We start from the raw sequence: 24,368 nt of genomic DNA, 5'->3' as shown, positions 1-24,368 counted from the left end.
ACGATATTATGGTAACTCGATATTTTTTAGGTCGATATAATTTCAGTGATCCCTGCTTCTCACATGGACAACTGTATGTGGCCAGCTCACGTGTCGGAAAACCTTCTGAGTTATTTGTGTACTCAACGTTTACAGTTTCCGGTGCGACTCGCTTTTGCAATGACCAACAACAAAGCACAAGGACCATCGGTGCAAGTGTGTGGACTAGATTTGGAGAATCCGTGCTTCTCACATGGACAACTGTATGTGGCCAGCTCACGCGTCGGAAAACCTTCTGATTTATTCGTGTACGCACCAGACGGAAAAAAAAAACATGTATCCACAAGCACTTGAATAAATAAACAGAATTAAAACAACACTTTAAAATGTTTTCCATATTAAATTGATTACGTTTCAATAAAAATGACACAATGTAAATTGAATGTTATCATAACAAGTTTCCTTACATTTCCTTTCTCCTGAGATCGCAGCAATACGCTACGGGTAAGCTAGTTCTTTCAATAAAACTGAGTTTTTTTCCAATGAAAAGCCTAATTTGCCAAAATGTTGTTTCCGCAGTTTAAGGTTGTAAAGCATATTACATTTTGAATAAAAAACATTTTAAAGGAACACAACCATTACTTTCTTTTCGTACACAGTAAACTCTTCACAGAATAGACAATCTGGGAAGTCAAGTGGCGGTCACATTGCATCTGGCCCCCTCCTTTCATGCTTGATAAATCCTCTAGGCAGCTGAGTAGTTCTAGATTTTTAGAGTGGCCTTCAACATGTAGTGCAGGCCCCTGCAAGGATCGATTGAGGGATATCTTGGGGGGTTCTTGGCAGGAGGAGAGGTCACTCTGTGCATGCAGTGCAGTGGCTTAACACAAAATGATGTGGTTTCCCTGCAAAACATGGAGGGGTCCTTTATTCGCCCATATCTCAGGGACATTCATTGGCCTTGGAGTTATTTGATTGGGGGTCCCCCTTGAGGATGGGGTTCCCCTGAAAGGTTGGTGACCCCATGCATCACAGGGACTGCAGGGGCTTGCCATGTGACCCTGGTTTTGTGATTTAGAGAAAGGAAACAAAGCAGGCGTGAGCAGGGCACAAGTCGGGGGCACACGCGAGTGGAGGGCGTCCACCTACTATTTTCACAGGGTGGATGCCATACACGCTACCAAAAAGTTGTACCCCACAGAATAATGTGCTTAATTCATCCTGGTGTAATTTTCACCGTGACACATTCTGCAGTGCCTGCACATTGTCTGCTTTCGATAAGCAACAACATGCAGGGGCATTCTTATTTCAGAATCCTGCTGGGCCCATAACAAAGGCCCGATTGGAGGGGTCATCAGGCCTTCTTTTGTTAGTGTCTCCTGGCTCAGAGTGTTAAGGAGCCTAACACCTAGAAACAAATGCAGCAGAGATGAAACAAAGGCTTCCACTTTGTTCAGCCTCTGTTTACGAGATACGTATGCACTGTAAGAATGTCAGATGTGTTGGTCTTTCCCAGTATTTCCACAAAATAAATGTAATTTATAGAGCGCTTACTACCCCTGAGGAGCTGTGGAAATAATTTAAGTACCACTATGTTTTCCTGCATAGCGCCTCTCATCCTAATGCAGGGTTTCAGCATGCTTTACATCGCACTTACATATTACATTTACAATAAATCATGATCATTTGTAAGTCATTGCACATGATGTGCTGCATAAAACAGTGGAGGATTACAAGGTGAAATCACATATCATCTTCCATAGCTCACTGTGCTATATTAAAACGAACTCTGTGTTCAAAGCAGTAGCCCACTTACACAGCTACATAAAATACAATCTGTCATTTGCATATTACATGATGTGTTTTGCATTAACCCTCTATGCTACTTTTAGTCAAAACAGAGGCTAGACAAAACACAGATATTTCCAGCAAGTACATTAACCTCCATCCAGAGTTATCTTACAATTATTATTCATTCAGATTTACTGGAACACACAGGCCTCTGCAGCATGTGCCTTAACCCCTTAAGATATTTTAAAATACAGTCTTTGTAACCAATTAACCAGAACATATTTATTGTTGGTTTTCTTCTTGTTGACACTTTCTTTGTGGCAGAGTTTAAATAAAAATAAATGTATAATTTGAGGCCCAGATTTTGCGTCAGGGTTGTCACTTTTCTGGAACACCCTGATACAAAACCAGTTTTGGGATTTACAGTACCACACATTGCCCTGCCCTGCATTACCGTGCATCAGTTTGGCATTATATGGGTGGTGCTAGGGCGTCCCTGTGCATCCATCAGTGTATTTTGATGTAGAGCTATATTTACAAATACTTGTAAACATGGGTTTGCACCAAATTGATGAGTCTACCTGAGGCTGGCGTAGCAAGAAGAAATATATCCATTTCTCCTCGTTATTTCCTCTTTGCATCTATGCTGCATTCTGCAGCACACATTCAAAGAGGAAATTACCTCATAGAATAGTTGTTGAGTGGCTTTGGGAAAAATAATGCAATCTTTTTCTTAGTGTCCTATTGCTGAATGCCAAGGTTGATATGACCTTTTTCTTTCACCACCCTAAAATTGCTTATTCTTGCAGGTTCTTTTTTCAGCCCCTTTTATGCATTCATCATTGTTTTCGTATCTCTCTCCTATCTTCCCTTTCTCTGCTTCTCTCTTACTTGGAGTGATGGTCTGTTTGTGAAAAATGTGTCTCAGTCTCCTAAAATGAGTGCAGGTGGCTAAGGCTGAGTAAGAATATTTTGCATAGGAGAGTTGTCTCCCTTTCAAAAGCACAGGCAGCTAGAGCTATCACATCTACCTGGAAATGTGCTGCATATGGAATAATATGCTTGGTTGCGTGCGTGAGCTTGCAGTAGAGTTAGTTTGTTCAATCCTTGTGTAAAGGAAGCTTTATGCTGACAAAAGGCAACATTGTTCTATGTGTAGCTTACAAAAGTGTGAATCTTCTGCTAAATCTGGAGGGTTTGCAGGAATACTCGAATTGTGCTCAAATGTACTCATGATAGACCTGCTAAAAATCCCTGGCGCATCCCTGCTGATTTGCAGGGATGTGCCAGGTAACGTAAATCTTCCCCAAAGTTTTCTGAAGGTGCCTATCCCTTTTCCTGTGCCAAGACTGAAGTGCCTGGTGCAGTGGTTCCCAAACTTTTTAGATCCACGACTCAATTTTTAAAATGACAAACTTTCACAATCCACTTTTTAAAAGACATAAGAAGGGTGATTTTGTAAAGTAACTAAAGCATGGTGTGGTAGCGCATTGTCATTTATAGACAGCACATTTTTTATTGGAATGGTCCCTAAATGTGCACAGACGTACCGTTTTACTGCTAAAACTAGAATGCAAACAAATGATAATGTGTGTTAATCCGGTCTCAGTGACTATTTATCAGTTGTGCTTAACCAATTAAAGCATCATGCTTTCTTTTGATCCTATTGAAATCTTTTTTTCCACCACACTTCAAAATTAAAAATAAGTGATTCATTTTTGCTTTCCTAACTGATAAATGTGTATAGTTGGTTTACAAGTGTTCACATGTTGTTGTGGATCACTGGCTGTACCCCAGGAAGACTGTAATCTAATTCACTTTATTTTTCTTTCTCTAACTACAAATTGAGAGGAGTTTGTAAACACCAATTCCCATGTTAAAAACACAAAAGCAGCAATTTGCCATAAGACATAGCCTGGCATTTAACCTCTTTTTCTGAAGCGCAGCAAATGTGACAAGGTAAATCCAAAAATTAAAGTCATCTTTATTTATTGGTTGGAGTTTTGCAACCGACCATGAATCGTGGCTTGGACACACCAGTGGGTCGCATCCCATTGTTTGGGAAACACTAGCTTAGTGCAGCAATATATAGAACATTCTACTAAATCCAAGTCTGTAGAATTTTTACTTTCTGCATTCAGATTCTTTTAAACTGTACTTTCTACTCATTCATCTCTTTTCTGTGCATATAGTCAATCACTAAAAATTGATACAATTATTCTCAGCCATTCAGCCTACCCCACACCAATACTAAACCTTACCTCTGCAGTGTGGACACTGTGTGTTCCTGTTGACACCATCAGCTGGGAGTTGAGTACCGGCGCTTTCCTCTTCCCCTTGTTCTTCGAGAAAGCTCATGCAAACGGCTGCTGTAGGTTGCACAGATAAAAGCCAGGCAGCTCTGCTATACCAAGAATGAAGCCATGGTACCTCTTATATCAACTCTAGGAGAAGCACTGGTCGTTCTGTGGGGTTGGAGCACCTGTCAAGTGTGGTGTGTGAAAATGATGAGAATTGTTGCCAGGTTTTATAAAGCTGCAAACAAACCTCTCTGATCAAAAGGTGCATTTTACCACAACAAATAGGGGCAGATTTACAAGCCCCTGCGCCACCACTAACTCACTGACGTACTGGTGGCACAGGGGGCTGCTCCATATTTACAAGGAGAGAAAACGCCACCCTGCGTGACTTTTCCTCTCCTTGTAAATACGGCCCCTTAACACGCAGCACTTTGCGGTGAAGGGGCGTTCCATGGGTGTTGCTGTGGGTGTTCTCACGCAACACCCATGGAACAAGACACATCTCCAGATTTACAAGAAATCGTTAATCGGGAGATGCATGTGAATGCTGCGCCACCCTAGAGGTGGCGTAGCGAGGCACAACTAGGAGAATTGTTTTCATTTCTCCTCGTTTTTTCCTCTTTCAAAGCGTGCTGCATTCTACAGCACACATTGAAAGAGGAAAATGACTCTTTTGATTGTTTTTGTGCAGGAAGGTGTCCCTTCCTGCACAAAAACAATCTCCCCATGGCACAGGCCTCCTTGCACCATGGTGCAAGGGTGCTTGCGCCGGCGCATGGCTGCAGTTTGTGCGCCAGCGCAGGGGAAGAGCAAGAGATGCGACATATTCTTGTAAATATGTCGCATCTCTGCTTTCCAAACTAATGCAGCACGGCGCAGCAAAATGACTTGCTGCACCGTGCTGCGTTACTTTGTGTAAATCTGCCCCATAGTGCTTTACACTGATTTGTGTCACTTCACATCCAGGGAGCTTTACTTGGTTGGAGCTTGGGAGTTACAGCAAAAGCACCCATCGCTTGTATGCAAAACCTGATCTATTGCATCAACATATACCTCCTCTTTGAAGCGGATGCAGCTTTGTATATCCCCAAACATTCCACACATTGCATGCGCTGAGCACTGTACAGCACTCATTGCATGTGGGGAATATTTTACATTTGTCTAGGCATAGAATTGTACGGGGGAAGGGGAGGCTTCCAGTACAAAACGTATGCTGGACATCATGAACAAACCTTTGCACCATTGATTCAAAGCTGCTCATTGCTCCAGGAAGCCTGTTGGATGGGGTTGCAGCAGAAAGACATTTTTTAATAAACATGGCTGTATGCTGTTGTCTTCCAATTGTGCAAAGCAGTGCAGCAGCTTGTGCTGTGCTGCATTCTTGTGCTGCGTTGGGCCATAACATAATATCTCTGACATGAAGGCAAAGCACTGGCATCTGTGAGATCTGCACGCCTATACCTGTGCACCAACTGTATAATGTAAGAGCATTTGAAATATTTGGAACAGTTACAGCAGCATGAATATAAAAACATTAAACAAAAGCAGGTTATATACTTTATAAAACCAGTCGGCTCATGCCTTGTCTCACATACACTCACTGCTCACACTTCTCCTGTTTGCTCTGAGCTGCACTGATAGCATGGATGGTGGAATCAGGCACTGCTGTCAGCACAGCCCTTTGGCTGCAGGATATTGGGATATTTAAGCAGCTTGTTAGAGCCTTGGGACCCCCATTGCTTGTCACAGGAGCCTCCTGGGTGCAGAGGAGACACAGATGGCTGAATAATTAGTACCTTCCAAACATCCTTGTTTAACAATGTTGTGGTCTAGGACATGAAATGAAGCTCACAAACCCCCCAGGGATTTTTCTCATTATCTTTGTTTCATTGATTGCTTTTATGTCCCTGAATTTACTCCAATGACCTTTGAAGGGAAATGAATGCACAACCAAGATAACATCTTGACGCATTCAATAAAAAATACCAGAAACCAGATACAATATTAAAAGACATATAGCAGGGATCAACAATATTAAAAAGGAAAGAATGGGACGGGAATTCTAAAGTGAAATAGGCACTGTTCTAATCTGACCTAAGCTAATGCACAAACTTTCTCAGCAGTGCAAGTTGTCACACATTATAATACAGGGATCGTGAACATCAGAATGGCTTTCGGCAGTGGCTTCATTTCCCTAAGGCTTAAAGTTAGGATTTTTCTCACTTTAGGAGTAGTAAATTAGGATTTCTAACTTTACTACTCCTAAACTGAGAAAAATCCTATCTTTAAGACTTTCGGTATTCACAGAAGGCATTTAGGAGTCCTAAAGTTAGGAGGGGAGGGACCCTTGACCTCCTGGTAGGTCGCTCCCCTCCTTCTGCAGCTCCGCCGCAGTAGGGACGCCACGCCTGCCTCTTGACTCGCCTGGCTGTTCCTCCTGCTGCCTGTGATCGCCGCACCTCTGTTTTCATGTCTCCAACCCTGCCTGCTCGTCCTTGTTCCAGCCCGTTTTCCGCCCATTTTTCGCCACCCACCCGTGCCTGTGACTCCGGCCCTTTTCACCGGTCCCCTCACTCCTCCCTTTTCTCTTCAGTACCCCCCCACCTTGGGTAGCGCTCCTAGCTCCGGTTTCCCGTCGCTGCCCCCCCTGTGGCCCACCCCCCGCTCCCCATTCGCCATTCCCTTGCTTCCCCCCCTCCCAGCTGAGCAGCCCTCCCCACTCCCACATTTATGGTGGCCGCTGCGAGGCCGTGCAGCGGACACGCGCAGCAGGTGCGCCGCTGGCGCTCTGAAGGCGCGCCTAAGGCAAGCCCATCTGCGCCCGTCCGCGCCTGGACCGCGCCCAGCGCCACGACCCCTGGACACCGCACAATCCAGGCTGCCCGCATCCGATATGACGCCAACACCCTTATCGCACTCAACCTAGGACGACCCTCCAGCTGCCACATGGCCGCCCCTAAGCGCACCCACGGCCCCTTCACCTGCCGGAACTGCAGCTTCTAATGCATCGTAGACGCCGAGACACCCGACACAAAGGAACCCAACCAGCTCCGCTGCATCCTGCTCAACACCCGCTCCGCACGCAAACACGCCATCGAGCTCTGGGACCTGCTCGACTCCACATCGCCTGACATCGCCTTCCTGACCGAGACCTGGATGAACGAAGCCTCCGCCCCAGACATCGCAGTGGACATCCCCGACAGATACAAGATCACCCGCAGAGACCGCACCAACGGCGTCGGCGGAGGAATCGCCATCATCCACAAGGACACCATCAGGATCTCCACCAACACCACCAACACCCTCAACACCACCGAACACATGCACTTCCAGATCCACATGGACCCCAAGACCACCCTGAGAGGCACCCTCATCTATAGACCACCAGGACTCCACCCCCAATTCTGCAACTCCATCGCAGACTTCATCAGCACGCATGCACTGACCTCCACGGACTACATCCTCCTCGGTGACCTGAACTACCACCTGGAAAACAACAACGACAGCAACTCCTGTGTGTGTGTAAATGTAAATGTATGTATACTTGTAAAGCGCACTGTCACCTGACAGGCATCTTGGCGCTGTATACCGCTGTGGAACCCGTCCTGGCTTTCCCTGTGAGATGCTCCCTACTGGGCACCCCCAAGGTGAAACCAGGTATCCCAGCGCTTTAAGGCCGTTTTGGAGATTAAGCAAGCTATTCTCCAGAGTTGCAGAGTGGGGACCCATGATTAGAGTAGGCACCGAGGCGAGAATTATCGAGTCCGTGGACATTTAGCCCAAGAACCTGCCACGTCGGGAATTAAACCCTGGTCCCGGACAGACCTCTGCATCAGGGTCTGCCGCTCTAACCATTGAGCCACACTTCTCCACCCTGATCAACAACCTCGCCACCCTCGGACTGAAACAGATCGTCACGACCCCGCCCCACATTGCCGGCCACACGCTCGATGCAATCTTCTCCTCCAGTCCCCACATCACCTTCAGCCACGCCTCCGAACTCACCTGGACCGACCACCACTGCGTCCACTTCACCGTCCAGAAACCCGTCTCACACCTCCGCACCCTACAGATCCCTGGACGTCACTGGAGCAAAATCTCCAAGGAACTACTACAAACTCACCTCGCACTCAACCCCCCCGACCAACCCCACCAACCTCGAGGAGGGGGCCTGCACCCTCAGACTCTGGATGGAGGACTGCGCCAACACCTTAGCCCCGACAAAACAACAGGCCCACAGAGATACCAGTCAGAGAGCCAGCTGGTTCCCCCCAGAGCTCCTAACCTCCAAGCGCACCTGTCGGAGACTGGAAAACACCTGGCACAAGGAGAAAACACCCGACAGCCACAAAGCTCTCAAACATGCCACCCGCAACCACCACCACCTCATCAGGACTACCAAGAAAGCCGCTTTCAAGAACCGCCTCGACAACAACGCACACAACAGCAAGGAGCTCTTCAACATCGCGGAGGAATTCTCTAATCCCAACTCCTTCACCAACTACATCCCCCCGTCACAAGCCCTGTGCGACGCCCTCGCTGCCTTCTTCCACCGCACAACCACCTCACCACTTGGTCCAGCGTAACCACCAAGGACACGCGCAAAACAATGAGCTCCATCCACTCAGGCGCCCCGTCCAACCCTCTTCCCCACCACATCATCAACAAAGCCGACAGCTCCATCGCACCTCATCTGTGCAACATCCTCAACCTCTCATTCAAGACCGCGACCTTCCCTGAGAGCGGGACACACGCCGAGATTAACGCCCTACTGAAGAAACCCAAGGCGGACCAGAGCGACCTTAAGAACTTCCGGCCCATCTCCCTTCTTCTGTTCCCGGCTAAGGTCATTGAAAAGATCGTCAACAACCAGCTCACACGCTTCCTAGAAGACAACAACATGCTTGACCCCTCCCAGTCGGGCTTCCGCAAGAACCCTGCACAGCACAGAGACCGCCCTCATCGACGCCACAGAAGACATCAGACTCATGCTTGACAATGGTGAGACAGCGGCCCTCATCCTCCTAGACCTCTCCACAGCCTTCGACACCGTCTACCATCACACACTACGCCTACGCCTCTACGACGCACGGATCCGTAACAAAGCCCTGGACTGGATCACCTCCTTCCTCTGTGACAGAATCCAAAGAGTCTGCCTCCCCCTGTTCCACTCCGAAGTCACCAAGACAATCTGCGGTGTCCCGCAAGGATCATCCCTCAGCCCGATGCTCTTCAACATCTACATGGCCCCACTCGCACTCATCACCAGACTCCACGACCTCAACATTATCTCCTACGCCGATGACACCCAGCTGATTCTCTCCCTCACCAACGAACCCCTCACTGCCGAAGACAACCTCCAGCGCGGTATGAAGGCGGTCCCCGACTGGATGGAAGAAAGCCGGCTCAAACTCAACACAGACAAGACAGAGATCCTCATCCTCGGGCCCAACCCCTCAGCCTGGGAGGACTCCTGGTGGCCCACCTCCCTGGGCACCGTCCCCACACCGACCATCCACGCGCACAACCTGGGAGTCATCTTCGACTCGAAACTCACCATGACCAACCAGATCAACGCAGTCTCCTCAACCTGCTGCTACACCCTTCGCATGCTCTGTAAGATCTACAGATGGATCCCCACAGACACACGAAAGACCGTCACACATGCCCTCATCAGCAGCAGGCTTGACTGCGGCAACGCCCTCTACGCTGGAGCCCCAGCCAAACTCCTCAGCAGACTCCAAAGAATCCAGAACGCCTCTGTACGCCTGATCCTCGGCATCCCCCGCCGAGACCAAATCACCCCCCACCTGAGAAACCTGCACTGGCCCCCCATCGACAGAAGAATCACCTTCAAGCTCCTTACCCACACACACAAGGCACTCCACAACACCGGCCCGGCATTCCTCAACAACCGATTATCAATCTGCGCACCCAACAGGAGACTACGCTCCGCAGACCTCTCCCTGGTCGCCGTCCCACGCATCCACAGAACCACCTTCGGAGACCGGTCCTTCTCCTACTGCGCCGCCAAGACATGGAACTCCCTCCCTCTCCACCTACGGCAGACAGAAGACCCTCAGACCTTCAGGAGACTACTCAAGACATGGCTCTTCGACCACTAGCTGCAGCCCCCCTCCCCCCAGCGCCTTGGGACCCTCGCGGGTATGTAGCGTGCTTTATAAATTGCTTGATTGATTGATTGATTGATTGACTCCTAACTTCTGTGAATATCGAAATGAGTAAGTGCTTTCTGTGAATACCAAACTGAGTAAGGGCCATATGTATCAAGATACCCATTTGCGATTCTTAAATAGCGATTTTTAAGAAATCGCTATTTGAGAATCGCAAATGGGTATGTATGTACAAAATCGCATTTTTTTTAGATTCCTTAGAATTCCTTAATTGCGATTAGCAAATTGCGAATCGCAATTAAGGAATACTGAATGGGAAGTTATTCTCAATTTGCGATTCACAATTTGCTAATCGCAAATTGAGAATAATTTCAAGGGTGCAGGGGTAAAGGGGACACCCTGTTGCACCCCTGAAATATTCATGGGTGCACATGTGGAGCACATACATGCCCTAAGGGCATGTATGTGCGTCACATGGCACTTTGAAAAATGCAAACATGTGCATTTTTCAAGGAATTCGCAACTTACCACCAACTAGAAGTTGGTGGTAATTTGCGATTCCTTTAGGGCATTTTGTAAATTTTTTTTGCTACATACATTGCATTTAAGGAATCGCAAAATTTGCGATTCCTTAAATGCAATAAAATAAGGAATCGCAAATTTTGCGATTCCTTATTTTGCTCCAGTTTTGCATCATACATTCCATTTAGCAAATTCGCATTCGCAAAGGCCGAAATTCTGCCAATTTCAGCCTTTGCGATTGCGAATTTGCATGATACATATGGCCCTTAGTGCCTTCTGTGAATACCAAAATGGAAGTATGTTTAGGATTTTGTCTTAAGCTAGTTCTGGGAATCGGGCCCTCCATCTCTGCGCGGGAGCAGCCGTCCGTCATTCACAAGCAAAGATCACACCTTTTCCCATTTATCACACGTAGAAGTGGATGCAAGCACGTGTGATTTGGTGCCTTGTCGTCGGTAATGGTAAGTGTTAGAATGCTAATCTTCTGTTATGTATATTGTTCTGAGACCCCTCAACACCCTAACATCCCTCAAGTTGACACACCAGGCCCTGGCTCCACGTCACTAGCCCTGTTAGAAGTGGAGCTGCTGCATTTGTTCCTCCATGAATTGGATCCAAAAGACAAGCAGGCCAGAGTTATTCTCAAGTGAAGTTGATGCAAATATCCAATTCAAGGGCTAAGCGAGAGAAATGGGCTTACAGTGGACAGGTATTTGCTGTACGACCTAAAAACTGGACCTGAGTACTGAGTCCTGCGGAGAAGTAGATGCTGTGTGCCCTAAAGTCTCTCAGTTGTCCTGAGATATGTTGGCTCATTTGATATAAATCCATTATAGTTCTAATGTGGTCTCCCAGAAGAGTGCTGCATCCCTGCAAGAACATGGCCATGCTGCTTAGTTTCCAGACCGAGAGCATGCAATGCAGACTTTAACAATACCATGATACTAATGGCACCGTTTTATGTTCCCAAGGTTTGATGAAATAACACCCTGAAAGGAAAAGCATTATGTGTAGTTTTTGTAATTTGGTTTACAAGATAAAGGTGGAAATTATCAACCATAATAGTCCGAAACATGGCTCTCCAGCCTGCATTACCGCAGTCTCGCACACCAATGACATGCCTTAACAACATTAATGCAAAAAACGTGCATAATCTCAAGAGTTTGCTATTTAATCATGTTATTTTTCTTTCTGTTTTTTTGTGTGCATCCTTTAAGATGAGCAGGTGTTTATGAGAGGCTTTGATTGAGAGCTCTGATGCTGATGCTGAAGCCAAAGCAAAGTGCCTGTCAGTGGGTTGGCGTCTCTGCAGAGCACAAAGAACAATGGTCATTATGAATTCCAGTTGCAATTGCCAATTTTGTGAAAAATGTGTGCGTCTTTGCACCGCGCTCTATCCTGCACTGTGCACTTTACTGAGCAGTATTACTCTCCTCACTTGCACATTGACAGGGTCACAAAACTACAGTTCCAGACCATCCTCTTAACCCCAGTCCACCGCGGCTGTGTGCCGGTTGAGTAGAGGGCGTGTTTGGAGGCAGCGGGGTCATTCCCAGGGCACTTCCGACTTGGGAGAGGGCGGAGCAACATTCCTGCGCACTCCCCTACTTTACCTCGATGTACCAGCGTTCACGCAGCGGACGTACACAGCGGGAATGCCTAAGGCAAGCCCGTCTGTGCCCGTCCGCGCCCGGCCCCCTGCCCCTTGCAACCTTGCACCAAACACTGCCCATTGCTATACAAGAGTCACACTCCTGGTCATCTCACTAAATGTAGCTAATGGCAACACCCTATGTATAAAAGCCCGCCCAGGACACACAGAGGCCCCTTTCTCCTGTCATACCTGCCAATGGAGCAGTACAACCCAACAAGACTGGCCCCATATACAGTCGGACCTAAGCAAACTGACCTGCATTTATTTCAATGCGAGGTCGGTTCCGAAACACACGCTCCAGATCTGGGATACCCTCAGTGACAGGACCTGATTTTGATAACTGAAACCTGGCTCGATGAAAACAACTCATCTGACGTTTTGAATGCCCTATCGGAAAACTACAACTAAATAAAACAAGAGAGACATGGACGGAATGGAGGAGGGCTGGCCATCTTGTTCAAAGACTACCTGACCTGCGTGCAGGGCCAAGTAGCACAACCAGGTGATTACGAACTCCTGTAATTTCAGCTATCCAAAGATGGCCACTCGATACTTGCCGGGGCAGTCATCTATAATCCCCCAGGCCACTAAGCTGAACTCAGCACTAATCTACTCACCCAACTCCTCCCGGTATGCCTGAAACATGATAACTACATAGTAATAGGGGACTTCAACGTGAACTTTGAGAAAACAAATATCCCGACTGTAACACAACTTGAAAACGACATGCAAATTCTCCAACTCAAGCAATGGGTCAAGGGACCTCGACACACGGCAGGGCACACATTAGATTTATTATTCCCCAATATAGAATCTACAACTATCCAGGAGATTAAATCTGTGCCATGGACTGATCATTCACTTATATTCTTTTCACTTAGCCTGCCGATAAAACAAACAAAGCTGCTAAACACCCACAGGTGGCCAAGAGAGCTTGGAAGCTAGTTACCCAAGAATCCTTCAAGTCCCATTTCACCCCTAACAACTCCAAGACCCTGAGTGCCCCTTTAGTGAACAAGGGAGCAAAAAATCTAGAAACAGAAATTACAAATACACTAGATCTATACGTACCCAAGCTAAAATATAAGCAGTCATAAAGATCTAACAATGAGAAGTGGTACACACTCGAACTCAAGCCACTTAAAAGAAAGAGTAAAAAGACTGAACATCAATGGAGACTGTCCAAGCTGGAAACTGATAGACTGAAGTATAAATCCAAACTTAGGATTTACACTAACGCCATCAGAAAGGCAAAAAATACCTATTTTGAGCAGAGAATCCACGAGAACTGCAACTCTGCCAAAGAGCTGTACAAAATACTAGGGAAACTTACTAAACCCGCACATATGTCCCAAATACTCAACCCAACCTGCTCTCATTCCGTAGAGCACTCAAAACATGGCTATTCCCGTGAGACTCCACCGCAGTAGGTATCTTGTCACTTAGCGCTGGGACGCTCACGGGCAGCCATGCGCTCTACAAATCCGTCAAATAAATAAATAAATAAATAAATACTGCCCCCCTCAGAAGAGACATGCAAAAAATTTTTTTATTTTTTCTTGGCCAAAATAGATCAAATATATGCTTCTTTCAGCCCGAACTCTACAACAGAAGTAATCAACAGGGAGCAACAAACCCCTCTCCCAGAGGCCTCATCCAGGCTGGGCAATTTCTCCCCTTAGCAGAAGCTGATGTATTAAAAGCAATGGGGGAAGTCAAATCAGGATCTCCCTTAGACCCCTGCCCCCATTTCATCTTTGCGCAAATTGCAGCTGTGCTCTGCCCTTATATTACGCAGCTTTTTACCAACTCCCTCAACACCGCCACCTTCCCTGAAATCTGGAAAAAGGAGGTAGTGACCCACCTCCTTAAGAAAGTAGGAACAGACGTCCACAACCCTGAAAATGACCGGCCTATCTCCTCTCCAAAGTTCTGGAGAGGCTGGTAAATAGACGATTATCTAACTACCTAGAGTCAACGATCTGTTAGACCCCACGCAGACTGGCTTCAGGGCTGCCAACAGCATCGAGGCAATGCTGCTGACCGTCCTACATAATACCAGATCTCTGACTGACCAGGGGCAGGTGGTAGCACTGATGCTGTTGGACTTGTTGGCAGGGTTCGACACGGTCTCACAAAACAGATTGCTGGGAATCCTGCATGAAAAAGGAATCGATTCTAAAGCACTAGACTGGCTCAGCTCGTTTTTGAGCAACAGAACCCAAACAGTACAATTGAGTCATTTTATTTCTAAACCGAGGATCATTGGCTGTGGTATCCCACAGGGAGCCTCTCTGAGCCCCACATTATGTAACACATATGTGTCATCTTTGGCGAATTCGGCAAGAAATGGGGTCTCGGTGTCTGCTCTTATGCGGATGATACACAGCTGATGGTAGCTCTTGATGAAAGGCCTGATATCACTAAAGCAAAGTTGAACAACTGCATTTTAGAAATGGCACAATGGATGTCGGACCATTGTCTGAAGTTAAATGAAGGGAAATCTGAAATCCTGCTCTTTGGAGGAGCCAAATTAACTTGGGATGCCACCTGGTGGCCACAAACCCTGGGAGATGCCCCATCTCCTAAGCGAAGCGCAAAAAACTTAGGCTTCCTCATTGACAACTCCCTTTCCATGAAGGACCATGTGCGGACCCTCTGTGGAAGAGGTTTTGCAACCTTGAAATTTCTTAGGAGACTCTTTCCCTGGATCCCATTGGACTGCAGAAGAACTGTCATGCAGGGCTTACTCACAAGTGAGCTCGACTACGGAAATGCCCTCTTCGTTGGTGTGGCGGAATACCTTTTTACACACCCACAGGTGCTTCAAAATCTCTGCAGCCAAACTAGTGTGTAACAAAGGCACACTGAGTTCAACATCTAAGTGCATGACAGATCTACACTGGCTACTCATGTGACAAAGAACAGTGTTCAAACTACTCAGTCATACACACAAAGCTCTGCATCAACCTGGCTCTAGAATTCCACAGAATAGATTTGAATTCTACGTTCCCGCAAGGAGCTTACGTTCACTCCATCAAGCCCTGGCTAAACCAAAGCGCAGAAAGAAAGTGAGAGCTGGGGGACATTCATTCTCATATCTGGCAGCAAAGAAATGGAACGAACTCCCCCAAGACTTACGTCTCACGATGGACTATTTAACTTTCAGGAAAAGACTTAAGACCCATCTATTTCCTAAGGCCTAACCCCCCAACAGAGTATGGGATCAAACTGGCAGCCCATCCTCAACTTTTCTCTACACAGCGCCGTGATATCCTCTGGGATGAGTGTCACGCTGCATAAATAAAGGACATGCACAGATGGCAAAATATTGCACAGGGCAAATTTAAATTCATTTCTGAAATGTGAGTGAGTAGAGTGTATGTTTGGAGGTGGTGAAGTGATGGCAAAGCATGGAAGTGAATTAATTCAGGGAAGAGTCAAAAGAGAATGCAATTGAGATGATGTTAGAGGCTATAGGAGACCACACCTGACAATAAAAAGTGTCTTAAGGTATCATTTAGTGCAAAGAACCAAGGAGAACTCCCCTCTATGCTCCTTAATTAGGAAAACATCCTATAACAACATTATACACAAAAGATTTCAGCACTATTCAACAAATTGTAGCAACAAACATCAGTCTTTAAAAGCACACAAGAAGATGTTCAGGTCCCAGATGTGGATTTCTCTTTATTGCATATTTTCGTAAAAACAGATGACCATAGCCGACAAATTTTGTCTCACAAGGAGACTGCTTCAGTGCTTCATAGAATAACAAAGAGTGTATTCGCAAGAACGTTGTAAATTTCAACCGGATATTTGAGAATCCAATTTTCCGAAGACTTCTATGTGGTAGACATTATCAGCATTGGCTTGGTGGCCCTTAGCATGTGTGCTCCTCAATTTCAGTTTTGAAACTGCAATATGCAATGAAAAGAAATCCTTTGAGTGAGTGTGCTCACTGTTTTTTAAATACTGATGTTTGTTGATACAATTTGTTGAATAGTGCTGAACCCTTTTTGTGTATAAGAGTGAAAAGAGAGTGCTGATGAGGAAAGAGAGGTGGTTGAGGTGTGCAGAAGGTCAATATGTGCAGAGAAAAAGGAAATATACATATCTAACAGAAAGCACACATAACTGAAAGCCAAAACTCCTTTCACAGGCCTCAGTACTATTGAAATATCAGAAATGAATTTTTTTTAAGGGTAATTATTTATAACAAATCCTTGTTACTCATTTATGTTAAACAGCTAACAACCATTAACAAAGCCAATCGTAATGACAGGTTTCAAGCATAGGTCAGGTGTTGTGTTATGTATCTAGATGCAATTACATCTCAGAGACAAACCAAAATACCGGCCAGGTAGCACACTATGGGAATCACTGAAATGTATTTTACGTGGTCCTTTTTAAAGGGTACATTTTTCATACTCTTAAAGACTTGTCTTCACATATTTCCATATGACTAATTGCAATCAGCAGCTGTGTGTCTTTCCCGAAACCTGGTTAGAGTATTTTCTTCCAAAGTTGATGCTGCAACTAGTTCAATACACTGGGGAAGCACACACTTTAAAAGGCTGAAGTTGCTGCGTTGTACAATTTGCACATTACACTAACTGTTGAACATATTAATGCAGTGAGATATAGGGCAGTATTTTGTATGTGTTTACATTTCAAAACTATATGGCGGAGTATCCAGCCTTAAGCCCACATTTGTTCATTAGGCTTGCCCGCGTTGCTCACTACATAAAAGTCATATCAAACTTTTATGCCTCACCACTTTCAAATGTCACCAGCCTCCACTGACCATGGTATTTTATGCATGTGGTCGAGACTCAAACAATTCTGTATTATTGCTTGATTGATTTCAGGTTTATCATTTGACCAAATTGATCACCATAGCATAATTGGGGGCAATTTGGATACAGTGTATTAATGGGACCAAATCTAACTTCATGTGACATAATATAATTGGCAAACTAGAAGGAACTGCCAGTAGCCTTCTAAGAATTGTTCTTTCTATTATCTGCATAGGTGAAGCATTACAAAAGCCTCATTCTTCTGCCCCCTACATAATAACAGAGTAGCAGCACGCTACATAGATGTTAATGAGTGCGCCAATTGGTTTGGAACCAAATTTCGTTAAAAAGGTAAATGATGCCTCAAGAGTTTGGTGAAAGCACCTTTTCCTAAACTTTATAAGATTGTGCCAAGTGCCTCTTTTATCAAAATTTTTTGTCAAATTGGACTCCTAAATAGGAGAAGGTTGGTGCATGAAGCAGCTTACCTTTATCAATGCAACATGACTTTAAAGGCGAGTTTTCCCAACCACCATGACATGTGATTTAGCTGTATTTGTCTTTAAGCCCAAATCATTTATAAAACCATTAAATCTATTTTAAAGTATTAGAAGGCCAATACCGGTTTTGGATAGCATTACACAATCCTCCGCATAAAGCAGAGCTGGAGATTTCTAGAACCCACCCTCAGTAAGTCAGCGCCCCCCTGATTAAGATAGTTCTCAAGGTAATTAATGCATAAATGGAACCAAAAAAGGGGAAAATATGCACTCTTGTCTTACTCCACTCTGCATTTTAATAGGTGCAGTAATTCCCCATCAGCCTCATACCTGACTCTCCCAGTCATCTCTTGATGCATCTGTGCTGGAAAGTGGACCAGGTATGTATCAATGCCCATTCCCAGCCTTTTCTGCCAATTTATCCCTTTCTCCACCCAGTAAAAAGCAGATGTTAAGTACATAAATCCTAGGTAAAGGGTGCCATTATTTACCAGTGTATACTTGCTTAAGACCAAGTGCTCAACAGTGCCCAAGCCTCTCCTGAAACCATATTGGATGTCTGAAAATGTCCCCTGTCTGTTACCAAGGATTCAAGAGGATCAAGTAAAACCCTGCCCAATAATTTACATGTAAAATTAATCAGCGAAATCGGGTGATAGCGTTAGAGTTTGATATGTTTCCCTTTTTGAAAATAGGTACTACGGTCACACTTGAACAGGATTTTAAGAGACCCACCTTTGCTATACAGCTTACAATATTAGTTAGCACTAGGAGACACAGATTGGGGTTTGCCAGGAAAAGATCAGTGGAAAACCAGTGGGGACACCATCTGATCCTGAAGCTTTTTTCCTAGTGGACTTATTTAAGGCTTTTTCAACCTCCTGATACGTGGGTGGGTGCCAATTTTAGATGACTTTTGCCTATGCGATTATCCTCAAGCGCTGGCGGCAAAATTGGAGCAAATATGATCCCTACGGCTCCCGTATAACCCAGAGAACTGATCTATTGGGAGGGATTGTGACATCAATAAAGGTATTGTGACTATCTTCATAAAAAGAAGCATTGACAGTTTTCCAAAAGAGGCTAGGGTCCTTGCTAATAGTAGCTCCATATAATTGGTCCCAACCCTCCTGTCTAATAGTATGGCTGCGGGCCATTAGGGCCTGCTTATATTGGTACATGAGCAATCTCACCAACCTTTTGTCCCTAGGTCTCTGTTTCAAAGCCATATTGAGATAGCTTTGAGTCTGCGAATAATCACTATTAAACCATGTATGTCATGTTAATTTAACTTATAATGTTCATGAATCAACCCAGGAGGAGGATCTCAGCTCTGCAGTAAACCATGAGCAAGGCAGCACTAGTATTGGAATATCTCGGTCTTGAGAAGCTTTCTGAAATGTGAATAGGTAGTCTATTCCAGCAGTGAGATGCCAAGTAAGAGAAGGCTCTGCCCTGGAGCGTGTTTTTCTAATTCGGGGCAAAGTGAGAAAAAATGATTTGCCCATAGATCGTAAAGGTCTGCCTGGCTGGTAAGGATTAGGTTTCTCAGCCAGGCAACTGGGTCCCATCCAGTTTAGTGATTTATGCAGTAGGCAGCAGATCTTGAAAGTGATTCTCTTGTGCACAGTAAGCCAATGGAGTGAGCGTAAAAGGGGAATAGAGGCTGATCTGGCTGGCACATTTTGGATGAGGAGGGCCGCTGTATTTTGCCGCTCGTGAAGTTTGTCAAGTAGAAACTCATTTGCAGCAGCTAGGAGGGCATTACAACAGTCCGGGTAGCAGATCCCTAGTGCCTTAACTAAGGTTTTGCGCACCAAGAGTGGGAGAAGAGGAAAAACGCAACAGACTCATCATATGAAAGCAGGTGCCAGTGGTAGCCACTACCTGATCCTTCACAGTTAGCGTTTGGTCCAAGTGAACGCCCAGATTCGGGGGTAAGTACTGCGCCTAAGTCTGTTGGCCACCAATACGGCGACCAAAACATTTGGGCTCTGCCGAAGACCATGATCTCTATTTTGCCTCCACTCAACTGGCGGAAGTTCTCTGCCATCCAAGCCGAGATAGCTTTCATCCCATCTGCAAAACGCACTTTCATAGTGTGGAGATAAGAAGTTGGGTGTCATCCACATATGAAAGAGGTGTGAATGCATAAGCTCTGATGGTTTTTGCAAGGGAGGCTACCTAGATATTAAATATTGAAGGGGTAAGACATGAGCCCTGAGGCACCCCATTGTTGAGCTCTATGGTGCGGGATCTAAACGGACCCAGATTGATAGTCTGGGTTCAATGAGATGGGAAACTTGTGAACAATTGCAGAGCTATGCCATGAAGTCGTATCTCCTCCAGTCTCTGGAGCAATCTGGGATGAGACACCATGTCAAAAGCCACTGACAAATCAAGCAGCACTAACAGCGAAGGCTGTTTTTTATCCAGAGAGCGTCTGATATAGTCTGTGACTGCTATGAGAGCAGTTTAATTGCTATGCATGAGTCTAAACCCAGATTGGGAGGAATCCAGGATCCTGTTGTACTCTAGAAACTCCATAAGTTGTCTATGAATGTGTCCTTCCAATAGTTTGTTCATCAAGGGTAGAAGTGAGATAGGATGATAGACAGGTCTGAGTCTGGGAGATTTGCTTTCTTACAGATAGGAATAACCTGGGCGGCTTTCTAGTCTAACTGAATCTTACCCGAGCTAATTAAAACATTTAGCAACGAGCAGATGACCGAGGCGAGCCGATTAGGCAGAGTTGCTAATATCTTAGCTGGGGCAATGTCTAGAGGGGACCCTGATTTTTCTGTCATCAAAGATTTATAGACGGAATCCAGCCTAAGAGGTACAAAATTTCTCTAGGGTATAAGTACTTGTGGCATTAGAGAGAGAGGGGGGTTGGATTTTAAACCCATTGATCTATCCAGCGGTCTGGCCAAGTTATTGTAAATCTGGTTGACTTTTTCTTCAAAGTGGTTTGCAATGGCATTACATAAAGCTTTTGAAGGTAGGGCATCTATTGAGCAGGCATGCAGGTTTATGAAGGATTTAAGGACTTTGTATAGCTCTTTGAAAGAGTTCCCGGTCTATCTAAGTTTTTATGAGGTCATTGAGTTTTTGCCTTTCTATCATCCTGCAGTAACTTATTTATTGTTTGGGGTATATCTTCAAAAGCTTCCACACATAGTGTCCTGACTTATTTTGCTCCCTAAGCAAACTGGAATGTGTGCTTTGTTTGCTTTCATTCATTTCTTTAGTAAAATATCAGTATTTACAGAGACCCATTTACGCATGAGGTCCTTGTTTGTATTATAGCTTATTGACAGTGAATTTGAATTTATAGGACATTTTTTGATGTGTGTATCAAAGAAAATAGACAAAGGGAAAATATCACATTGTTTTTTTTTAAATAGAAAAACCCATTGCCTTTGGTTTGTAGTACTCAGAAAGAGCAATACAATCAATGAGACTACCTTAACCTCAACCTTTATTTATAACCGAAATCTGTGCCAAATGCATATTAAGATCCATTGTCAAAAAAAGAGAAAACTTTGATAAAATATAATTAAAAACATCCCCACTGGGGTTATGATCAAAATGACATTGTTCCTCAGTATCCTCTCCCGTCACGCTACAGGCCCAAGTTTTGGCTATTGGGCATAACATAGTAAAATGAGCCATTACATGTTTGCTAGGGGAGTGTTCAAGCTTTGAGGCTATCTCACGGATAGCAGGGACAAAATTGGTATGATAGAAATCAATGATGCCCAGTGTTACATTTGGCTCATATGGGATGTTACTGAATTGAAAATATGAAGAGTCAAGATATGTACTGCAGACCTTGCCACCCAGAGTGGTTGCTATTAAAGTAAGCAAACCACATCTGTGATCTCCCCTCAGTGATTTACCAGTTGGGGTATGAATTGATACAAACCCAGCACTATGTACTATATCCCGTACCCAGGTTTCTTGTAAGCAAACAATATGATAGACCTTTGTGAGGTCAAGCCAATCCTCATACTTCAGATTACTTAAAAGACCTGCCACATTCCACAATAAGCAACCCAATAGATTTTGCTCATTTTTAGGAGTCATAGCAGATATGTCCGCAATACCATTATTCCCACAAACAACGTCAGAATCAAAGATTATATTTACAGGAACAACGCCTGCTTCCATTTCTTCCCCAAGTTCCATTGTGACATTAGTTTCCCCCTTGGTATGTGCAAGGGCTGTGGTCACATTTTCCTCCGTGTCTATTACGGCATCCACGCATACTATTTCAGCTGCAGTAAATGATCTCTGAAATTGCAGTTAATCAATTTGATCAAGGATAGAGAAGCGGTTATAGGTAAGAACAGCATATGAGTGAGGGAGACAATGATCAACAGGGAGAAGCATAGAGGATGCTTGAAAACCTGGTTTGTAAAAATAACCCAAAGGTACTGCCATGATAATGTCTCTTGAACGTCTGAGCCCAGACAGCCTTTCCAGTAGAGAGTTCGCCATGTGCGAAATTTGAAAAATAATGACCACACAATCTCCAGAGTCATCCTTTATTTGTTAGCCAACCGACAATACTCTCTGTACATTGTATATACTCTTAAATAGACTCTCATAGTGGTGCCAATTTGTTGCTCTTCCAAGCGAGTATACCACTTTATATTTGAGTTGCTAAGTGTCTTCTTTCCTCTCATGAAACATAGGTGGACCAATCTTCAAAACTGTTACCAGTGGGGTTTCTTCTGGGGGAGCTGTAGAACTCTTTTAGAGCTGGGTCTCTCAGCATGGTGCTCGATACTAGTAATATTGTCAGTTCCTAAGGTATTAATTCCATGTTTGTTCTGGGAATGTCCTTTGCTTTAAGCCAAGCTCAAAAATTGTGTCTTTTTTAATTAAAAAGTTACTGCATCGTAACAAACACACCTTTATTACCTAAAGAGAAATTATAACAAATTACTTAAATTCACATATTATTTGATAAATGGTTTGACATGCAGAAACAAACCCTACCGTTTCTTTAAAAGCTATATTTGAATTAATGTGTCTTCTCTTATTTCTTATAATTCAAAGATATAAGACAAACTTCTATCTTCATGTTCATCATATTCTTGACAGTACTACAATGATGTCTAGGTGGGCAAAGTATCCTTTAAGCTGATAGCGCCCCAGTGGGCTATTGCACAACCAGGAAGGAGACACAGAATAACATCACATATTTAAATCATTTTGGGTAAAAATATATCAAACTGTAAAAATACATCGATTCTAACAAAATTATAAATGCATTCAATGTATATCCTAATGCAAGGTTGTATAGATCAGTATAACCTTTTCCTAAATCAAATTGGCGCTTCATATACTGTACTATTAGTCCGATTTAAAAAAAACAGAATCAATAAACACACCCGCCCCTAAAGTGCTATAAACTGAAATGTGTGTTCTTAACCCCTTGCATGCTGATGACGGCCCCCAGCCGTCATGCACTATGGCGCTCGTGTGCTGATGACGGCTGGGGGCCGTCATAAACCCGCCCACTTGCGATTTTGCCGCACAGGCGCAGAATCGCGGCCGCATGGAAGGGGTTAAAAACTGAAGCAGAATGCATGGGGAAAGAGAACAGGGAACTCAATTCATCGTAAGAAAGTTTGTAAGTCTTCAATCATATTTAGACCAGAGGGCTCTCTGCTTTCTATTCTAATATGAATCTTATTTCCAGTTGCCTGCGGGTTGTCTCTCAATCTCCACCTCTCTGACTAGTAGGGGTCTATGCAATGCATGCAACTGTATTTCATTAAAGTGGCATCACTGTTATAGTATCTTTCAAAACGTCTTGCAACTGAATACGATCTGTCCTTGTTTGTGATAACCCTCATGTACTTTAATATTTGTTCATGGACAGGTAATGTAGTACTGCATATATAAGGTTTGGGGCATGGACTCTTCAAGATATAGGGCCAGATGAAGGTAAATAGGGCCAGATGTAGGTAAATACTATTTACCTATTCTTAAATACCGAATTTTACCGATACGGTATTTAAGAATAGGTAAATAGTATGTAGGTAATGTTTCGGTAAATTTTACTGAATCTGTAAAATTCGGTATTTACTGAATCAGTATTTACCGATTTGGTAATTGCCATTCTTCCTATGGGCCTGGAGGCCCATAGGAATGAATGTCAATTGCCAAATCGGTAAATACCGATTTGGTAAAAGGGGGAAAACATTGAAGGGTGGCAGGGTGTCACTTTGACACCCTGTTGCACCCCTCAATTGTGTATGGGTGCACATGTCTGCAACATGGCACTGAAGCAATTTGCATAAAATTGCTTTTTTTTTTTTTTGTTATTTACCACCAACTTGTAGTTGGTGGTAAATAACGAATCCTAACATGGGATAAGCACTCATTTAAGTGATCTCCACATTAGGAATTCGGTAATTTACCGAATCGGTCTTTAAGAAATCAGTGATTTATCGATTCCTTAAAATTCCGATTCAGTAAATTACTGAATACTTAATTTCGGCCCCTACATCAGAAAAGCCTATTACCGGTCGTTAACGGCCGAAATTCGTTAATTTCAGCCATTACCGACCGGTAATAGCCTTCCTACATCTGGCCCATAGACTTCAAGATATAGGGGCCCGATGTAGGTAATCCCAGATTACCGATTCTTAAATACCGAATCATACCGATTC

The sequence above is a fragment of the Lissotriton vulgaris genome, chromosome 10, assembly GCF_964263255.1.
Source record: "Lissotriton vulgaris chromosome 10, aLisVul1.2, whole genome shotgun sequence".
Lineage (NCBI taxonomy): Eukaryota > Metazoa > Chordata > Amphibia > Caudata > Salamandridae > Lissotriton > Lissotriton vulgaris.
The sequence above is the reverse complement of the archived record's forward strand: the minus strand, read 5'-3'. Positions refer to the sequence as shown.